General features: G+C 40.8%; 1 protein-coding gene across 2 annotated transcripts in view; it reads right to left on the reverse strand.

Moving 5' to 3' along the window:
- SLCO5A1 (solute carrier organic anion transporter family, member 5A1) overlaps window positions 1–22,492 on the reverse strand; it is a 155,424-nt gene that overhangs the window by 88,422 nt on the left and 44,510 nt on the right. The gene's annotated exons all lie outside the window — the stretch shown is intronic.

A 22,492-nucleotide genomic window follows, 5' to 3' on the forward strand; every position in this document is an offset into this window, starting at 1 on the left:
AGCTTGCCCTTTATTTACCCATTGTCCTCTTAAAGCATCAGAATCATTGGGAGAGCTTTTTTGGTGGCTTTTGTTTTGTTTGTTTGTTTGTTTGTTTTTTGAGACGGTCTCGCTCTGTCGCCCAGGCTGGAGTGCAGTGGCTGGATCTCAGCTCACTGCAAGCTCCGCCTCCCGGGTTCAAGCCATTCTCCTTCCTCAGCCTCCCGAATAGCTGGGACTACAGGCGCCCGCCACCACGCCCAGCCAGTTTTGTGTGTTTTTAGAGATGGGATTTCACCGTGTTAGCCAGGATGGTCTCGATCTCCTAACCTCGTGATCCACCCACCTCGGCCTCCCAAAGTACTAGGATTACAGGCATGAGCCACGGCACCCGGCCCTGTTTTTTAATATAGGTGTTTGGGCCCCACTCCAGAACCACTAAATTCTAATTTCTAGAAGTAGAGACCCAGGCTAGTTAATGAGGCAGTCACTGAATAACCAAGAGAAGATTTTTTTTATGTCTAACATAAAGAAAAAAAAAGAAAAAAGTAGGTGTCACTCATCATAGTTAGAAGATTCTAGCAGGATGGGGGAATTCAAGGCCAGATTTTGCTATGAGGCTGGATTCAGCTGAATTGACAAAACTGCTTAAGTGTCCTCAAATTGCTAATATTTTTTCAAACCACCACTTTAGAATTAAATAAGATGTTACAATGCATTTGGTTTACTGTTAATTGAAGAATCTTATTCAAATATGAATAAATCTGCCTAAATGGCATGGGTCAAAAGTTCCAAATGGAAAGCACCAACCACAGATGAACCAGAAAATAATTTTTTAAAGCACATGCCCAAGGGAGTGGGGAGAGTATGTCTCACTGTCAGTGAATCAAAAAGGTTGTCACTGTATCCAAAAAACTTGCCATCAAAATGTGCATATAGGCCAGGCACGGTGGCTCACGCCTGTAATCCCAACACTTTGGGAGGCCACGGCTGGTGGATCACCTGAGGTCAGGAGTTCGAGAGCAACCTGGCTAACATGGTGAAATCCCATCTCTACTAAAAATACAAAATTAGCCACTGTGGTGGCACATGCCTGTACTCCTAGCTACTTGGGAGGCTGAGACAGGAGAATCGCTTGAACCTGGGAGGTGGAGGTTGCAGAGAGCCAAGATGATGCCATCACACTCCAGCCTGGGCAACAAGAGCGAAACTCCATCTCAAAAAAAAAAAAAAAAAAAAAAAAAAAAAAAAAAAAAAAAACAGGCCAGGTGCAGTGGCTCACGCCTGTAATCCCAGAACTTTAGGAGGCTGAGGCAGGTGGATCACTTGAGGTCAGGAGTTTGAGACCAGCCTGGCCAACATGGTGAAACCCCATTTCTACTAAAAATACAAAAATCAGCTGGGCATGGTGATGTGCACCTGTAATCTCAGCTACGCGGGAGGCCGAGGTGGGAAAATCACTTGAACTTAGTGGGCAGAGATTGTAGTGAGGCAAGATCACACCACTGCACTCCAGGCTGGGAAACTGAGCAAGACGCCAAAAAAAAAAAAAAAAAAGGATGTATAGCAAACAACAACAAATCCATTAGCATTCCTTTAATTTTTTGTTTTTCAATTTTCACTTTTATAATTTATAATTATAAAATAAGTAATATTTTGTCAATTTTAAAATTTTAAGATAGGGTATGTAATTCCTTGAGAATCATAGAAAAATCTAGCCACATTCAAAACCTAATTTTTTCCTATTTGAACTCAGTTATCTGGGGACAAATCAATAAACACTTTTTTTTTTTTTTTTTTTGATACGGATTCTTTGTCGCCTAGGCTGGAGTGCAGTGGCGTGATCTTGGCTCACTGTAACCTCTGCCGCCCTGGTTCAAGCGATTATCCTGCCTCAGCCTCCCCAGTAGTTGGGATTACAGGTGCCTGCCATCGTGCTGGGCTAATTTTTGTACTTTTAGTAGAGACAGAGTTTCACCATGTTGGCCAGGCTGGTCGCGAACTCCTGACCTCGTGATACACCCACCTCAGCCTCCCAAAGTGCTGGGATTACAGATGTGAGTCACCACACCCAGCCAATAAACACTTTTATGGCACTGTTGTGTACAAGGCCTGGTAATGAACTCAGATGTTAAGTGTTCCTCATTTCCAATGTCGTCATACATTGTTAACCACTGAGTAAATAAGGAAGCTTTGCCACATCCTTTAAAGTTACCAGAAAGCAAACTGGAATAATTAGAATGGCTTCACCTTACTTTATCATTCACACCTAAATACACTTTGAATGATTTTTGTACCTCCTGTTACTTTTAACCACAAACAGCAAGACAGTAATTTAACACCTGCTCTCACTTTTCACACTATTTCAAAAGAGAAAGCACAGTGTTTATTTTATAGAATCATCTGCTCATAACAATAAGACATTAAGTTCTTTGACTCTCCATCTGTGATTGGAAATGGAGAATGGAGGCAGAGCCACAGGTAGCTGGTACTCTTTCGGAAGTATGCTTCTCATCAATAAAATTAGAATTTTGATAAAGATCTTGTTAATCTCTTTGTTTATAACCTAGACTGTAACTCAAGAATAGAAAGTACTTTTTCTGTTACAGGTATTCCCATATGCATATGAAGATAACACTTATGTTTACACCTCCAGGCAAACCGGCATCATTTACAACTTAAAACTGTAATGAGGCCAAAATGTGACATGAATCATTCTCCCAAAATAGTTCTTCTGGCATGAAAGAGGCTATCTTACAAACACAGACAGGGAAAAGGGTATTTCCGCCATACTGTTTATGCCAGGGCACCTGAGGATAACATCTTGGAGTGGCAAACGGAATTGTGCAGGATGTGTATTGGCCAGACACACAATTATCCAGTGAGAGGAAAATTCATTAAATAGCATTCACCAAAAAAAACCCTAACTACTCCCTAAAATATAGATAAAGCTTTTTAAAATTTGTCAGTGTAACCAGAAACATTTATTTCTATTATATAGCAAGCAAGTCCAATGGAATCATTCCCATATATATCTGTGTGCCTGTGTGTGTATATATGTATGTATATGTGTGCCTGTGTATGTATATGCATGTATATGTGTGCCTGTGTGTATTTAGATACATATATACACACACACACGGCACACATACGCATACATATACACCTACATGTATGTGTATATGTGTATAATTACTGTATATCACAATTATATATGTATACATATGAATATATAACTATATATTACAGTTATATAAGAATGTGTGTATATGTATATTACTCTGTGTGTGTATTATATATATTATATATATTAACCAATGGTTCTCAGTCAGAGCTTACAAGAGAAGCAAATTGTTGAAGCCAACCCGTACCACTCAACTCCCCCAGTCAAAAACTCCCAGTCATTCCTACTGACTGAAGGTAAAGTTCTAAACTGCCCCACCTGGAGTTCAAGTGCCAGACAAACTGACCTCCTGCTACCATCCTATCTTAAAACTGTAAGATCTAAAGCCTGTACTCCAGGCTCCATGATCAGCACAGGCCTAGGAGGAACCAGGTCCCTTCCTTTGCTGACCTCACCATACCCTGCCTGGGCCTTTCCAACTCTCTGGATCCTACCCATTCTTCAAGGTCCAATCAAGTCCACCCCTGACTGTCCTCCTCTGAGTGGCCTTTCTCCTCAGAATCCCTATAGACTCTTTTTTGTCTATTCTAGCAGCCTTCACACTCCATCACGCATCTCTAGAAGTAAAAGGTTTTAAGCATTTATCTCGAATGGAAGTTTTTCTGTGTGATGTGTAGGTACTATCAGTCTCTCTCTCACAGATCACTTCAAATGCATCAGTAAATCCTGTTGGTTCTCCCATCAAATTATATCCAGCATCCAGCTCCTTCTCCTCACCTCCATAGCTAATACTCTGGTCCAGGCTCATCTGGAAAATTACCCTAGGCCTTCCAGCTGGTCTCCTGGCTTCTGCCCTTACTTTCCTACAATGTATTTCAACACAGCAGCCTTAATATCCTCTAGAAACATGAGCCAGATCATGTCACTTCTTGGCTCACACCCTCCAGTGCCTTCCCATCCCACTCGCAGCCCGAAACCCACGTGTAGCTACAGGGACCTGCCGACACATTTGCAGCCTCTCCTTTACCTCCCCGCTTCGTCTCTCATCACTCCCTGTTCCCTAGGCTCCAGTCATACTGGTCTCTTCGTTCTTTAACCTTCCAGGCACATCTCCACCTTAGGGTCTTAGCAGTTGCTCTATGTGCACGTGTGTGTGTTTGTGTGTGTATGCATGCGTGTATGTATGTGTGTGTGTGTGTGTTTTGAATGCTCTTCCCCACCACATGGCCACACGGTTCCTTCACTCACTCCCTCCAGGTAGCTACTCAAACAGTTCCTTCTCACTGACTCCTGACATGGCCACCTTATTTAAAAATTCAAGACTCTTTCCCCAATTCTTACCACCCCTTTTCCCGCTTTATTTTTCTCCTTATTATATATCACCACCTAACACTACATACTTCCTTTGTCCATCTTGCTTATCATCTGTCTTCTCCAACTGGAGCATAAGCTCCTCAAGGGATGCTTGTCAGTGGTGCTCACTGCTGTGTCCCCAGTGCCCCGCACGTGGAGGAGGCACACAGCCCTCTGCACTCACACGCTCGTTACTCTCACTGCTCCCATGCGGCCAGTGAACACTCTACTGTCATGAATAACAGTAGATGTCATGATGAAACTCTTCCTCAGTGTACACCAGCTCCCGACATCTTAGCTAAGAACAGCAGCTATCAACCCATATTTCATGCGGTGAAGTTGATACATTCATGTTTTTTGACCGTGTGCCATCAGATCTGATTACACCGTCATTGGTTTTCTCTTTTGATGAAGAACTTGGAAGTGTGGGCTATTCAATGAACCAGTAATATAAATATAAATAGAAGCTCCAATCTGTCCTTCCTACACCCCATTGGATTATCTCACAGGCAGTGGAGTGCCCACTCACCTCTGAGAGCACGCTAAATCATTCCATTCATTTGAGATTAAATGTGCCCTACTTTTTATTTATATTTATCCTGTCAAATAGTTATCTCTTATCTTTTCAAGAAGCTCTGCATCCTTGACAGCAGGAATCACATCCTACCTAGTACTACATAGTGGATAAAGCACAGACTCCAAAATCATGTGTTCAAATCTCAGCTCCAATTCTCAACAATCTTAGGACCTTGAGCAAGTTGCTTAAGCTCTCTGAGCCCATTTCCTCATCTGTAAAGCTGAGATGGTAGAAGTATTGACTCACAGGGTTATCATAGGCATGAAAGGAGTTAATACCTGTAAAGCATGTGGAATGCCTGGCACACAGGCTATATAAGAATAAGCTGTTTTAGGCCGGGCACGGTGGCTCATACCTGTAATCCCAGCACTTTGGGAGGCCAAGACAGGTGGATCATGAGGTCGGGAGTTGGAGACCAGCCTGACCAACATGGTGAAACCCCATCTGCACCAAAAATACAAATACTAGCCAGGCATGGTGGCACACACCTGTAGTCCTGGCTGAAGTGGGAGGATCACCTGAGTTTGGGAGGTCAAGGCTGCATGAGTCATGATCATTCCACTGCACTCCAGCCTGTGCAACAGAGTAAGACCTTGCCTCTTCGGACATGGGAGGCATTCAATACGAATTTTTTATGGATTGATTACATACCATGATCAAAAGAATGACCATGCCCCTTGTTTCTTATCCCGTATCTCTGGTTCCACCTTTGTCTGGATGTACCTCCTCCCAACCTTGGCAAGATGTACAGGTTACACATCAAAGGAATGCCTGTTATTTCGTTATTTGCCCATAGTCACAGACTTAGACTTATATAGATTTAGACTGTATTGGTCATCTCAGACTGCCATGACAAAATACCACACACTGGGTGGCTTAAGAAACTGACATTGATTTCCTCAGTTTAAGAGGGTGGAGTCTAAGATCAAGGTGCCATCAGCACTGCCTTCTGAGGAGGCCTCTCTTCCTGGCTTGTGGATGGCTACCTTCTTGCTGCGTCCTCCTCTCCCTACACAAGCAGGGAGAGAGCATTCTGGCATCTCTTCCTCTTCTTATAAGGACCTTATAGATTAGGGACCAGGCACATGACCTCATCTCACCTTAACAACCTCCCTATAGGCTCCCTCTCCACATACAATCATACTGGAGGTCAAGGCTTCGACATATGAATCCTTGGGGGACACAATTCAGTCCCTAGCAGACACCGACCCACCTGCAACCATATCATTCCTCTTTCCCTTCTCTTGCTATCACTTCACTGCTCATCTAACATGTCTGTCCTCACCTTGACCACAGCCTGCCTCCCTCGGCCTCGGACATGATTTCTCTCCTGACTGTGCTTCCATCTCGTTCACTCAGTCAGCAAACTGGCATCTTGTGGTACCATCCCTTCAGGCTTGACCGAGTCCCCAGAGTCTGCTGGTCGCATGGTCATTCTTTCTCCAGAACATCCTATGTACACTCGACCTAGAGCTAGCTCAGTGACCCACATGGGTTACACTCCCCATCCTTGAAAGCCCAGTGCTTCACTGAGGCCTCACCTGACCCACACAGGCCACAGGAATGTCTGTCCTAGGGGCTCACATCAAGTATTATCTGCACTGCCCACTGTATTATGTTGTTGTATTATCACTACACACCCATTCATCACTTTTTTTCATCTTTCCAGCTAGGTTAGACAGACTTTGAGGGCAGGCAACATGAATCACACTTTTCTGAATCTGCCCCAAAACCTAAAATACTGAACTATTGACACAGGAAGCACTGAAGTGAACATCCTCAGATCAGATCAGAGCCCCGCGCCCACACCTGTGCCTTGTCAAAAGTTACTCTCTCTGAGCCCTAATAAGATGATGCATGTAACATGCTTAATATAATAAACATTGAAAAAAATACTAAGTTGGATTTTTATGTTGAATAATTACCTACTCGTTCTCTAATAAATATTATTAAATATTAATTTTGTGTAGATCGCATACATACATTACTTAATACATGACATACTTAACACCTTTAGGTTATCTTAATAAGTTATCTCTTCTGGAGTCACTATTTTTGATTCAGGAACTGGTTTTTGTGACAGGCTGGGGAGATGGGAGTTGGGAAAGAGAACATCCAGCCTCTCTTTCCTTGCAGAAGGGCCAGTGCAAGGTATCTTTCTGGAGCTGAACACGTGCGTGTCTATGCCTGTTTCTATAATTATTTTAAATTAAACTTTAGGGTTTTTCCTAATGATTACTAAATATAAGATGGATTCATTTAGGGAGAACTCTCAAGAGCACAAAAAATAATTTTAAAAAATCAGCATAATCTCTACTACCCAAATAATACCATATTAACAACAGTAATAAATATTTTGTACTATTCATATGTTCATCTACTGTATAAACTGTTTAAATAGTTAGAATTACACAGTAATTATTGTTCTATAGTTCTGTTTTTTCATGTAACTATCTCAAGCTTTCTCTATGTCAGTAAGTATTCTTCTATAACATTTGCTGTGTCTAAATGGTGCCTCATGATGTGGTTATCTCATACTTCATAGAATACTCCCCTATGGATGCCAGCTTTATGCTGTTACAGATATCTAGCTGAGATTATTGCTCTGAAGATTGTATGACCTATTTGAAGCTTTATTATGCATATGCTGCAAAGAACTAGATCCCGGCCGGGCACGGTATCTCACACCTGGAATCCCAATACTTCGGGAGGCCGAAGTGGGAGGATCACTTGAGCCCACGAGTTCAAGACTAGCCTGGGCAACAGAGTGAGACTCCGTCTTTATTATTTTATAATTAATTAATTAGTTAGTTAAATTTTTTCAGTGAAGCAGATCCCAACGTAAAGATTGCGACACCCACCCACATATGCACAATCATTGTAAATCATTGATTTACAAATCATTGATTGTGTATCATTGTAAATCATTCCCAGCTCAGCTGTGTACTTTCGTGGAGTTAAGAAGCCACTTATGATGGGAAGGGTTTCTGATCTTTTCAGACCCTTCCAAAAAGGCCACCTTCCACGAGGGGAAGCCAGCTCCCCAGCTCACCCTGGCCTCGGACCTCACAGCTGCCCCAGTCGAGAGGCGGCTCTCGAGAAGCCTGGCCCTGCTACAGCTTCCTAGCTGCCTCCTCGCTGCCCACCCCCTACAGTATTTCCTGCACTGATCTGCCCCAAGCTCCTGGACCTTACCAGAACTTGTATTTAATTTTCTTCTTAAATGACTCTTCCCCTTATTCTATGATCACTTCTGCTTTTGACATTAAAGCACATTAACTGCTATTTTTAATCCCATTTACCATCACATTTTTAACTTTCTCCTGCAGATTTCACCTTTATTATACTCTAATCTCTCTTTCACTTTTAGCTTTTGATCTTACTTTTTTATTTTATTTTATTTTAGATGGAGTTTCACTCTTGTCACCCAGGCTGGAGTGCAGTGGTGCAACCTTGGCTCACTGCGACTTCCGCCTCCCGGGTTCAAGTGATTCTCCTGCCTCAGCCTCCTGAGTAGCTGGGATTACAGGCTCCTGCCACCACGCCCAGCTAATTTTGCATTTTTACTAGAGATGAGGTTTCACCATGTTGGCCAGGCTGCTCTTGAACTTCTGACCTCAAGTGATCTGCCCACCTCACCCTCCCAAAGTGCTGGGATTACAGGTGTGAACCACCACACCCCACCTGATCTTACATCATTTTAAATGTATTTTATCTTTTAAAACATTTTCCTGGGGTGTTATATTTTTAAAATTAACTTTCATGTTTTTCTTTTGAATGTGTTCTTACTTTCTGTCTCTCATACTTTTAAGTTTGCCTACTTTTTTAGTGCTGTTCATATGAGGCTAAATTTATTTGCAGCAATTATCTTGATTTTAGAACTTTAAACCTTTGTTATATTCCTTAATTTTGCCTTATTTTTAGTGTTGAATGGTTTTTCTTTCCTTTTTAGTCTTCTTACATTATCTCCTTTAACAGTGTTTATCTTACTCTTCTCTTATGCAGTGCTTATTTTGTGATCAGTTTTGGTGATTGCTCATGAGAAGCTGGGTGCAGCATCACATTTCTTCTGGGCATATCTCGCCCAGAGGTCTCTGTCGCTGCTGCCCCAGCTGCCCCTCGGGCTCGTCCAGTGGGTGAAGGATGGTAGCCTGAGAGGCTTAGAGTTCATTCTCTCCAGGACTCAAGCTCACTCAGCACATGGCATGTTGGATTAGCTGGAACCTATGCTTGCTCTCTCACATTATCCAGTAATGAGAAATGTGAGTTCTAATCCGAGTTCTCTGAAGAATAACTGCTGACACTAAGACGAGCCAGAGGGCTCTTTATTCAGCTCCAGCGTGGCCCTGGGGAGGGTCCTATGGGTTGACCTTCCCAATGGCTGCTCCAGAGATGGGGAGAAATTGCACCCTGCAACATTCTCCGGGAGCTACTTCACCACTTATCAAGACTGCCGCCCCATTCCTGGCAGAATTCAGAGACCCTCCTCCCTCTTCACCACAAAAACCCAACAAGGCTGCATCAGGGATTATCTCAAACAGGGTTGTTCCATGGAATCAGCTGCAACCTCGGGGAACAACTCTCTGAACTCTACAATCTATATTAAATAATTCAACCTGCCTGGAAACCTATGCCCCTGAATCACAAGAAATGATTCTGGAATATAATCCCAGCACTCTGGGAGGTCAAGGCAGGAGGATCACTTGAGTCCAGGAGTTGAAGACCACCCTGGGCAACGTAGTGAGACTTCGTCTCTACAGAAAGTTTAAAAATTAGCCAGGTGTGGTGGCACATGCCTCTAGTCCCAGCTATTTGGGAGGCTGAAGTGGAAGGATCCCTCCAGCCCGTGGGGTGATGGGGGTTGAGGCTGCAGTAAGCTATAATTACACCACTGCACTTCAGCCTGGGTGACAGAGAGAGAGAAAAGAAAAGAAAAGAGAAAAAGGAGGGAGGGAGGAGAAAGAAAAGGGAAGAAAGGAAAGGAAAGGAAAGGAAAGGAAAGGAAAGGAAAGGAAAGGAAAGGAAAGGAAAGGAAAGGAAAGGAAAGGAAAAAGGAAGGAGAAGAAATGATTCTGGAGTTCCTAACGGTGGTCAGCCAGGCAGATATGGGACTTCCTGGACCTGGGAAACTGAGGGACCCAGTCAAAACCAGCATCATGTAGGGCTGCAGAGTCACCTCCTTCCTGGCCTCATGCTCTAAAAGGTTGAATAAGGATTCACATTGCAAGTTCAGAGATCATCCACTCATCCATGCACTCTGTGATGCAAGGCACTGGGACAGGGAGGGGTCATTGCAAAGGTGAATCAAACTGATGCATTTTCTTCCAGGAAAGAAACATGTAAAACTCACTATGATTCAAGGTTCAGTGAATAGGTGCAACAAGCACCAATAATACGCTGTGGACTGTGGGAAAGGAATGATGCGTTGTAATTAGTTGGGGACGGAGGACAGAGAAGGCTTCATGGACCCTGGACACTAAAGGCTGAGCAGCACACGTGGGCAAAGGCACACAGATTTGAAAGTGAATGGTATATTCAGGGAATTGCAACTGACCACATCTCAGGGAGAGGCAGAGAACAGTGACCACCACCACCTGCACCCTACTCCCATCTTGGGGCCTCGATGCATACACAGCTGTGTGCAGGTTGCCAGCCCCTCTTCTCTGAGTGCCCTAGAGGGTGATGGTAGCACAGAACTGGCTTCCCCTACCATGTAATGGCATTTGGAAATGGTTTTCTGTTGTTTCTCAGAAGACAGGAGAAGAACAAGTCACATCCACTGTGCTGTTGAGAGCAGGCTCCAGCATCTAGAACAGGGAGTCCGGGCACTCGTCTTTGGGTCTCCTGAACACTTGTATCTTTCCTCCCACACCCTCTTCCCTCTCTGCTTTTGCACTAGTCACTGGGATGCAGTTGAGAGTCCAGAGTACCAGAGGCTGTCCAAGGCCTCTCTGTCCACCTCATTCCTGCTGTCCTCATCTCTTGGAAGTGGAAACAATTCCCCTTCTCATTCATTCTCTCTGTTTTGGGGCAGAATTCAGTGAAAGAACGACCACCCTCAACTGTGGTGGGGGCCACCCCTATTGCACACAGTTCTGATAGCCCATCATTCATGAGGCCCCATCCTCCATGATTCATCAGAAGACAGGTGACCAACCCAGGCCACTCAGATGCCCTTCTCCCTGGAAGATCTTTCCCCAGATGCCCACGGCTCACTCACTCCCTTACTTCTTCCAGATCTCTGCCCAAATATTATCCCTTACAGAAGCCACAGTGTTCCACACATCTACACATGGCACCTGCCACCTGCTTCCATCCCGCTATCACCCACCCTGCTGCAGTTTTCATCAAGGTGCGTATCACTGCACTGCATACTTTTATATATTTGTTCATTATCTGCCTCTCCCACTGGAATGTCAGCTCATTGAGAACAAGGACTGTTTTTCTCACTGATGCATTATCAGTGCCTAAGCAGTGCTGATTGTAAGCACTAATAAGCCTTTATTGAATGGAGAAGGGATGAAGACATGGACTTTGAATCTTGGGTGAAATAACAGAAGCAGCTGCAGCTTTGTCCTTACAGCAGAGCCTTGAAGAGTCATCCATAGGCTCCTGGTGCTAGACCCTCAGGGCTGCCCTGTCACAGCGAGCATCTATACCTCCCCCAATCCCACTCCAATAGAGTCCTTGATTTACAGAGTTGGTTCCTATGGTTTACAGTCACAGATCCCTGACTCATGCCTTCTCCAGGCCCTCCACAGGCCACCACCATCTCCAAGTGGGTTTGCTGGGTTCTCAGAGTCTCCTTATAACTGATCTGGATTTACTGTTCCCTTTGACCAATTTGAACTTGGTCTCTAAATTATCACCCTCTGATTCCAAGTCACACCCCACCCCCAGCTCACTGCTGATTGCCCATGGCTCCCCCATATTCCCTCTGGTGTGTAACCCACTTTCTCAGCTGCCACACACGGCAGTGAACCCTGCTGAGAACTGTGCCCACAGCAGTTTAAGGTTACAAGGTTAATATAGGTCCAGTTTCAGGGTCTGGGACTGCACCCAGGATGGTGCCACAGAAAAACATTTTATGCACATGCCTAAGTCCTCAAATGACTATTAACCCTGGTGTGGGGCATAATGATAGGAGGCCACCCTCTTGTATGCGTTTGGTGACACAGCACTGCAGATAACAAAAGGACATGAAGAACAATCCACGCGCATCACCACGATACCGCAACAGTGATACCAACTCTCTTTCAACTTGCATATTCCCCGAAAAATAGCCAAAGTACTTTAAAGCACCAGAGCACTGTATTTAAAGAAAATTATTCCAACTCATTCCTTCCACTCACAAGTACAGGCAGATAAGAGGCCTTTGATCTCAGTTATTTTGAGCAGCAATTTTTTTATTTTAAGTGATTCCGTTATTTTGACACAGGCCTGACAGCAAAAGAACAGCTGCCATGGCAGTCAGGGAATAGTCTATCACTTAGCTGAAACATCCAGAGAGCACCTCAGGTCACAAATGAGAGGGGAAGAGAGTTTCAGTAGATTTGGAGAGCTTTCTCCTCGCTGCCATAGAGAGAAATCGTTGGTTGAAATTCGCTAACTTCCTTTAGAAATATTTTCAAAGTAATTTGAAAATTATTTAGAGAATAATGTGTTCCCTAAAAGGGAACATACAAATGTAGAAGAAGCAGCCAGTTATGCTTAATTAGCATCTGGGGCATGGAAGGGGAACAGGTTTAATGTGCTGTGGATTTAAAACATCAGATTGGCACATGTATCTATATGTAACAAACCTGCACGTTGTGCACATGTACTCTAGAACTTAAAGTATAATAATAAAAAAAACCACCTGTGAGTAACCACTGTCTATACACTTCATCAGATCCTCAAGAAGGAGCACAGGGTGTTATCAGGAAGGCATGAAAAATATTAGGCCAAATTTTTTAAAGTATATTTTGGAGCAAAACAATTTTCATAAAAAGTTAAGAATGAATCCCCTTAGAACACAAACAGAAAATGGACGGACTTACCTAAACATAAATGAACTCATGAAAAACTTTAACCTCACAAGTTATCAAAGAAATAGAAGCTGCAGCTGGACACAGTGGCTCATGCTTATACTCCTAGCACATTGGGAGGCCACGGTGGGAAGATCATTTGAGCTCAGGAGTTGGACACCAACCTGGGCAACATAGTGAGACCTAGTTCTCTACAAAAAAAATTTAAAATTAGCCAGGTGTGGTGGTGCATGCCTGTAGTCCCAGCTACTTGGGAGGTTGAGGCAGGAAGATGGCTCCAGCCCAGCAGACTAGGCTGCAGTTTGCCATGATTGAGCCACTGCAATCCAGCCTGGGTGACCAAGATCCCATCTCAAAAAAAGAAAAAGAAAAAGAAAAAGAAAAAGAAAAAAAGCTGCAAACACTGAGACACAATTCTAATTTAATAAACTCACAAACACTGAAATAACACTCAGTGCAGAAACAAAATCAGTGAGTTAGTTATTCTTACCCACTGCTGGTACAAAGTTACACGATCCAACTTTTGGACAGTAATTCTCATATATATATATATATATCATAGTAACATTTATCAATATATTATGTATACAATAGAAACAACATTAATAATAAAGTAATTGTTAACTAAATTTTGAGACACAATGTGGCTATTAATTTTAATGTTTTTGAAGAGTTTTTATAGCTTGAAGAAATATTTATTTTTAAATTTAAGTGAAAATGAAGGATACAAAATTTTTTTAATAATGTGGTCATGATTATATAAACCTTCAAAAAAAGACTGGGCTGGGTGCTCAGACCTGTCATCTCAGCACTTTGCAAGGCCAAGGCTGGCGGATTGCTTGAGCTCAGTTCAAGACCAGCCTGGGCATCATAGCAAGAACCCATCTCTACAAAAAATACAAAATTAGCTGAGCATGATGACATGCACCTGTAGTCCCAGCTACTCGGGAGGCTGAAGTGAGAGTATCACTTCAGTCCAGGGGTTTGAGGCTGCAGTGAGCCGTGATCATGCCACTGCACTCTAGCCTGAATGACAGAGTGAGACCCTGTCTCAAAACAAGAAACAAACCACAGAAAGAAAAAAAAAAAACATCTAGCAGGAAATAATCGTAGAAAATATTTCTGAACAGGTACTTTACCAAAAAAGATACATAAATGGAAAATAAGCACATGAAAGAGATTCAGCATCATTAGTCATCAGAAAAGTGCAAATTAAAACCACAATGAAATACCACTAAACACCTATTTGAATGGTTAAAATTAAAAAGACAGACCATACCAAGTGTTCTGGAGGATGTGATGCAAAATAGAATGTCATACCCTGCTGGTGGGAATGTAAAATTGGTACAACCACTTTGGAGAACATTTCAGTAGTGTCTTATGGAGTCGAACATATACATATCACATGATTCAACCATTCCATGCCCAGGTATGATCACAAAAGAAATAAAAACGTATGTCCATACAAATGTTCATAGAAGCCTTATTTGTAGTAGTGAAAAACTGGAAACATCCAAAACATCTATCTAGAGATGAAGGGATAATGAATTGTAGTATGGTCATACAATGGAATATTACTTAGCAATACAAAGAAATGAACTATCGATACTTGCTGAAATGTGGAGAAATCTCAAAATAATTATGTTGAGTGAAAGAAAGCAGACATAAAAGAGTACACACTGGATGATTGAATTTATGAAATTCTAGAAAATGTGAATTATCCCATAGTAATAAGAAACCAGAACAGTGTTACCCAGGGACTGAGGAGGCCAGGCAGAAGGAGAGATTTAAAACAGGCCCAAGAACGCTCTTGGCAATGTTGGATCTGGATCCGTTTGCCATCTTGATTGTGGTGATGGCTTCACTTGGGTGGGTGTGTGGGGGGGTGTGTGTGTGTGTGGTCGTGGTGGTAGTAGTAGTCCCCACTTACTCTTGGTTTCACTTTCTGATGTATTAGTTACTCACAGCCAACTGCAGTCCAAAAATATTAAATGGAAAATTCCAGAAATCAACAATTCTTAAGTTTTAAATTGCACGCCGTTCTGAGTAGCCTGGTGAAATTTCACATTGTTCAGCTCTGTCCCCACCAGGGATGTGAATCCTCCCTTTGTCCCGCGTCCTGACGCTGTCTACGCTTCCCACACGTTAGTCATCAACATCGTCTGCTCCTGACATCCAGTCATCGACGTTGTCATGACTGGATGCCAGAAGCAGATGGTCCTTCCTCTGAGTGTCATTAGAAGGTCAACTGTCCACAACTGTCAACTGTGCCTACGTCATTCATCTCCCTTCATCTCATCACATAGACATTTTATTATCTCACATCACCGCAAGAAGGGTGAGTAAAGTACAATAAGATATTTTGAGAGAGAGACCACATTCACATAAATTTTATTATAGTATATTCTTGCAATTGTTCCATTTTATTATTTTTGTTGTTAATCTACTGTGACTAATTTGTAAATTAAACTTTGTTATAGGTATGTATACATAGCAAAAGACAGTATATATAGTGTTCAGATCTATATGAGGTTTTAGGCATGCATTGAAGGGTATTTCCTGCAGACAATGAGGGACTATTGCATATTTATATATATGTATGGGGGTGTGTGTGTGCATATATGTGTTAAACCTTTTCAGATTGTATATTTAATTATGTACAGTTTATTTTATGTCAATTTTATGTCAGGAATAAAAGGAAGGACCAGAGATCTAAAAGTGGATTCTGGAAGTGGTTGCACAACTCTATATATTTACATCACTGAGTTGTATACTTACAGTAGGTAAACATGGTCTGTAAAAATATGCTCCCAAAGAGTCATTAAAAAAAACAAAATAGACTAGAAGGAAACACATCCATGTGTTAAAAGTTGTTAGCTCAGGTTAGTGAAATTACAATGGGGGTTTTTTGGTGTTTTCCTTATAACTTTTCATATTTTCAGGTTTTTCTAATTGAATCCGTATTAAAATAAGCAAAAAATTAAACATATCTTTGGGAATTGGTAGTACCTTTATAGTATTCAGCTACCAACGCTCCAGCCATCAAATGTACTATCTTTGTATATACTTAGGACAAATCAGTATTTTTTAACTTGAAGGAGGCCTTTACAGGTTAATGGATTTGTTTTATTTGTTCTTATGTCTATATCATTTTTTGCAGGGGCACCTCACACATCCTGAACATCAATAATCTCTGAGGAATGTATGTACAGGACAGTATTTGTAAAGCAACCCTCCCATTTTCTGTAAGATTGATCTGTCTAGTACTTCAAGATGACTTCTTATAGGCCAAACTATTATAACAAGTCAAGGGTTAACAAACTACCAGCAGATCTGGTAAATACAGTTTTATTAGAAAACAGCTACATGGATTCATTTATGTATTGTGTATGGCTACTTACACCAAAACGGCAGAGTTGAGCGACTGCAACAGACATGGTACAGCCCACAAAGCTGAAGATATTTACTATCTGACCCTTTATATAAAAAGTTTGCTGACCATTATAATAAACCATGGCAGTCTTTTATTAAGCATTTACTGTGTTCCAAGTATCAGCAAAATGTTTGCATACATTGTTTATTTTAATTTTCACCCGTAAGGTAGTTATAATTATTTAAGCTATGACTCTAAACCACAGAAGTATGGGTAAATTTTTGTTTAGATGCATATCTGAAAAAGCCATTTCTCTATAAAGTTTATAGTTTTAACATGTTAACTACGTAGAATAAAATTATGCATGGAAATCAAAAGACTATTTGCATAAAAAGAAAATTTATTTGTAAAATCAATTTTTCCAAAGCAGGCAGTATCTCAAAGGTTCAACTTACAAAGGCGTAAACCCAAAGCAGTATTTTAATTGAACTATAATTCATGCTGAAGTGAAATAGAATCATAACTGTTACTTAATGACTACCTTTCAGAAACTACACTAGGTGCTTCACATTACGTGTGCCATCAACACTATCATTCCTATGGAAAAAAACGTACTGTCATTTTCAATTTACAGATGAGAAAGCCAAGTCCCTGAGAAGTTAAGGAGATAAGTAATTAGTAAATGGTAGAGCCCAAATTAGAACTTGACTCTATCTGAACCCAAAGCCTGTCTTCTTTTCATTTAAGGGCACATTTCTCCAAAACACAAAAAAGTATTAAATTTTTAATTATAAGAAGCTTAATTGAACTAAAAAGCTTCTGCACAGCAAAAGAAGTAGTCAACACAGTGAACAGTCAACATGCAGAATAGGAGAAAATATTTGCAAAATCATATATACAACAGGGGAATGATATCCAGAATTTATAAGGAACTCAACTCAACAACAACAAAAACAATGCTATTTAAAAGTAGGCAAAGGACATGAACAGATAATTTTCAACAGAAGGCATACAAATGGCCTACAGGCATGTGAAAAAAAAATGCTCAACATCATTAATAATCAGAGAAATGCAATTTAAAACCAAAATGAGACATCATCTTATACCAGCCAGAATGGCTATTATTAAAAAGACAAAAAATAACAGATGTTGGCAAGGATACAGAAAAAAGAGAACTCTTATACACTGTTGATGGGAATGTCAATTAGTATAACCACTATGGGAAACAGTATGGAGATTTCTCAAAGAACTAAAAATAAAACTAACATTTGATCTAGCAATCCCACTACTGGGGTATCTACCCAACTGAAAGGAAATCAATATATCAAAGGGATATTTGCCTTCACACGTTCGTCATTGCACTATTCACAATAGCAAAGATAAGGAATCAACCAAAGTGCCCATCAATGGAGAACTGGATAAAGAAAATGTGGTACATATACACAATGGAATACGATTCTGCCATAAAAAGTAGCATTATATCTTCTGCAGCAACATGAATGGAACTGGAGTCCATTATCCTAAGTGGAACAAGCCAGACACAGAAGGACAAATAGCACATGTTCTCACTTATAAATGGGAGCTAAATAATGTGTACATATGGATGTAGATTGTGGAATAATAGACAATGGAGATTCGGAAGGGTAAGGATGGGTGGTGGATGATGAGCAATTACTTAATGGGTACAATGCATGTTATTTGAGTGATGGATACCCTAAAAGCCCTAATTTCATCACTATGCCATTTATACATGGTATTACCCAATTATCCAAAACACCATAAAATTATGCCTGTACCCCATAAATTTATTCAAATAAAAAAGAAGCATACAGGACTCTGCTACTGGAAAAAAAAAATCACATAAGAGCTGAAAATCTCAAAATATTTTTGGAGCTGTTACTAGCAGGAGGCTTAAAAGCATTCTAAATGAAAAAGAAGCTCATTATTAGATTTCCTTTTCCAGTTTCATCACTAACTGGTTTCCATAAGGATGGCAGGGAAATGTACATTATCTGGAAAATACATGCCAAATATGTTGCATGCCATTTACTTCAGTAATTACGGTGAAGCCTCAGAAGAGCATACCAGCTGTTAAGAGCAGCTTAAATATATCTCCTGGGAAGGCTAAGTCAGTGCCAGGAAGCACCTTCCAGGTAAACAGGCATCTGTGTGACACATTATGCTTTCCAGGCACTTGAAGAAATTTGATTTCCATTGGAAAGATCCAAGTTCAGGGCAACACTGAGGCACAACTGGAACGATGTCTTGTGTAAAGTCCCCACGGTCATTGGCATCACCATGGCCATCCATTGGATTTTATAGACATTTGAGTGATATAAATCCTTTAGGACACCTTTAACGCTACCCTGTTTTTTGCATCAATCCACAGGAATTAGTCTAGGTACACTTTAAGTAAGGCTGCCTGCACTCGGGTTCCTCGTAAAGCTTTTTTCTTGAATTCAGAGGCATATTAGTAGTCAAAGTCAACAGTCATTGACTGCTACTATAAGATAATATTGGGCATTTGTTGTCTGTAAGATACTGTGCTAAGGCCTTTATATGCATTTTCTTATTTAATCTTCACTTCAACCTTATGTAATAGATACTATGATTATCCTAACTTTTTTTTTTTTTTTTTTTTTGGAGACAGAGTTTCTCTTTTGTTGCCCAGGAGTGCAATGGCACAATCTCGGCTCACCACAACCTCCACCTCCCAGGTTCAAGCGATTCTCCTGCCTCAGCCTCCCAAGTAGCTGGGATTACAGGCAGGTGCCACCACACCCAGGTAATTTTGTATTTTTAGTAGAGACAGGGTTTCTCCATGCTGGTCAGACTGGTCTTGAACTCCCGACCTCAGGCAATCTGCCTGCCTCAGCCTCCCACAGTGCTGGGATTACAGGCATGAGCCACTGCACCTGGCCTATTATCACAACTTAAAGCATTTTCCTTTGTCACCACTTCATCAATGAAATAATATAATAAATTCATCTGAATTAAGAATAGATAACATCAAACACCGGGGCCTGTCAGGGGGTGGGGTGCAAGGGAAGGGAGAGCATTAGGACAAATACCTAATGCATGAGGGACTTAAAATCTAGATGATGGGTTGATGGGTGCAGCCAACCACCATGGCACATGTATACCTACGTAACAAACCTGCACATTCTGCACATGTATCCCAGAACTTAAAGTATAATAAATAAATAAATAAACATCAAAAATTATATAAAAAGTTTTTTAAAAATAGATAATCCAGCCTAGCACAGTGGCTCACATCTATAATCCCAAGACCTTGGGAGGTCAAGGTGGGAAGATTGCTGTAATCCCCGCTACCCAGGAGGCTGGGGAAAGAAGATTGCTTGGTCTTGCAAGAGTTCAAGACCAGCCTGGACAATAAGGCAAGACCCCATCTCTTCAGAATTAAAAAATTAGCCAGGTGTGGTGGCATGCACCTATGGTCCCAACTACTCGGGAGGCTGAGGTGGGAGGATATCTTGGGCCCAGGAGGTCAAGGCTGCAGTGAGCCATGTTCTTGCCACTGCACTCCAGCCTGGGAGACAGAGCAAGACCCTGTCTCAAAAAAAAAAAAAAAAAAAAAAAAGGTAATCCTTGTATTTTTGTTATCTAACAATAAGAAAGATAACTTGTAAATACAGTTTTACTTACTAAGTTAACATACCTAAGCTTTTTGTATCTTTTCTATCACACAACACTTCAATTTATAGTAGTAGAAAAAAATTCTCATTTGGAAAAGTGGAGTAGTCTACAGTCTACTCTTACGAAAAAGACAAAAGTGCCAAATGACCCATCTAATACCAGGCATTTTGTTTTAAAAAGTTTTTAAGTAATATTCAGTTCACTCGGGGCAATTATGACTCAACTCATATTCAAGAGGTTTGTAAGAGTACTGGCTTCAGCATCAGATGTCTGTGTAGGTCTCTATCAGGGACTGGCTCTGTGATCCTAGACAAGTTACTTAATCCCACTGGATGTGCTTCCTCATCTATAAATAGTAGATCATAATTTATCTGCTTCCAAGAGTTACTGAGGGCAGTAAAAGAGACAATGTACATAAAACCCTTCACACTAAATGCTCATCAATGTCAGCTATAACAATGATCATTATTGTTACTTCTATTATTATATATGACTTTATAGTTAAAATTATAATTCTGAGACAATACCAGACTTTAAAGTGTCTTCAGATCAATGGGTACCAAAAAAATATAGAAAGAATGAATAAGACCTACTATTTCATAGCACAATAGGATGACTATAGTCAATAATAATTGTATATTTTAAAATAACTTTTAAAATGTAACTAGATTATTTGTAACTCAAAGGATAAATGCTTGAGGGGATACCCCATTCTCCATTGTGTGCTTATTTCACATTGCATGCCTGTAGCAAAACATCTCATGTACTCCATAAATATATGCACTTACTCTGTACCCACAAAACATTTTTTAAATAATATTTTTAAAATAAAAATTTTAATTTTTAATTTTAATTAAATTTTAATTTTAAATTTTAAAAATTAAAAAAGGTATCTTCACAAAAGGAGGATGATGATGATGTCAATTTTATGGTTAACTGTATTTTTTTTTGTTACCAAAGTCTTAGAAAATGGAATTTGCATATCTGGTTGTCAGATAATTGGAATTGCCCCAAACACCCTATTCCCTAATCATTAATCAATCAGTAGTTATTTGGTAAGTTATACTTTTAAAATATCTTATGTTAAATATTATGAGTGAAAAACAGGGCCATGCCCCTTCCTAAACAGAGTGTGAGACCTATATGGAGAATGAAATGATAATTGCAGTGGAGATACATCATTATACATTTGTGCAAGCCCATAAGATGTACACCAAGAATGAATCCTAATGTAAATTATGAATCTTGGACAACAAGGATGTGGCAATGTAAGTTCATCACTTATAAAGAATGTACCTCTCTGGTGGGACTCTTCATAATGGAGGAGGCTATGCATGTGTGAGTCAGGGAATACATGGGAAATCTTTGTACCTTTCTCTCAATGTCGCTGTGAACCTAAAACTCTTAAAAAAAAAATCTTTTTTTAACCTAAAAAGCTACACCTAGATTAAAGTCTATTTTTTAGAAAGGCAAGACCAAAGTTTGGGAGAAAATATTTGCAAAGACTCATACCCAGAATACTTAAAGAGTTCTTACAATTCAATAATTAAAAGATCAAAACACTAATAGAGAAAGGGCAAAAATTTTGGACAGCTGTATTACCAAAGAAGGTATCAAGATGGAAAATATCCTATGCAAAAATATTTAACACCATTGATCACTGTGTAAGTGCTAATAAAAGCAATGAGATACTACTATCACTAGAATGGCTAAAATTAGAAAGACTGATCATATCAAGTAGTAGCAAGGATGTGGAGCAACTAGAACTCTCATACATCACTGATGGGAATGCCAAAAAGTACAGCCATGATGGAAAACAGTTTGGTAGTTTCTTAGAAAGTTAAACATACAGGCCAGGCACGGTGGCTCACGCCTGTAATCCCAGCACTTTGGGAGGCTGAGGCGGGTGGATCACCTGAGATCAGCAGTTCGAGACCAGCCTGGCCAACATGGTGAAACCTCATCTCTACTAAAAATACAAAAATTAGACAAGCATGGTGGTGTGTGCCTGTAATCCCCACTACCCAGGAGGCTGTGGCAGGAGAATCGCTGGAACCTGGGAGGCAGAGGCTACAGTGAGCCAAGATTGTGCCACTGCACTCCAGCCTGGGCGACAGAGCAAGACTCAGTCTCAAAAAAGAGAAAGAAAGGAAAAAAGAAAAGAAAGAAAGGAAAGGAAGGGAAGGGAAGGGAAGGGAAGAGAAGAGGAGGGAAGGGAAAAAGAAAAGAAAAGAAAGAAGGAAGGAAGGAGAGAAAGAGAGAGAGAAAGGAAAGAAAGGAGAGGAGAGGAGAGGAGAGGAGAGGAGAGGAGGGGAGGGAGGGAGGAAGGAAAGAAAGAAAGAAAGAAAGAAAGAAAGAAAGAAAGAAAGAAAGAAAGAAAGAAAGAAAGAAAGAAAGAAAGA

The sequence above is a fragment of the Mandrillus leucophaeus genome, unplaced genomic scaffold, assembly GCF_000951045.1.
Source record: "Mandrillus leucophaeus isolate KB7577 unplaced genomic scaffold, Mleu.le_1.0 Scaffold167, whole genome shotgun sequence".
NCBI lineage: Eukaryota > Metazoa > Chordata > Mammalia > Primates > Cercopithecidae > Mandrillus > Mandrillus leucophaeus.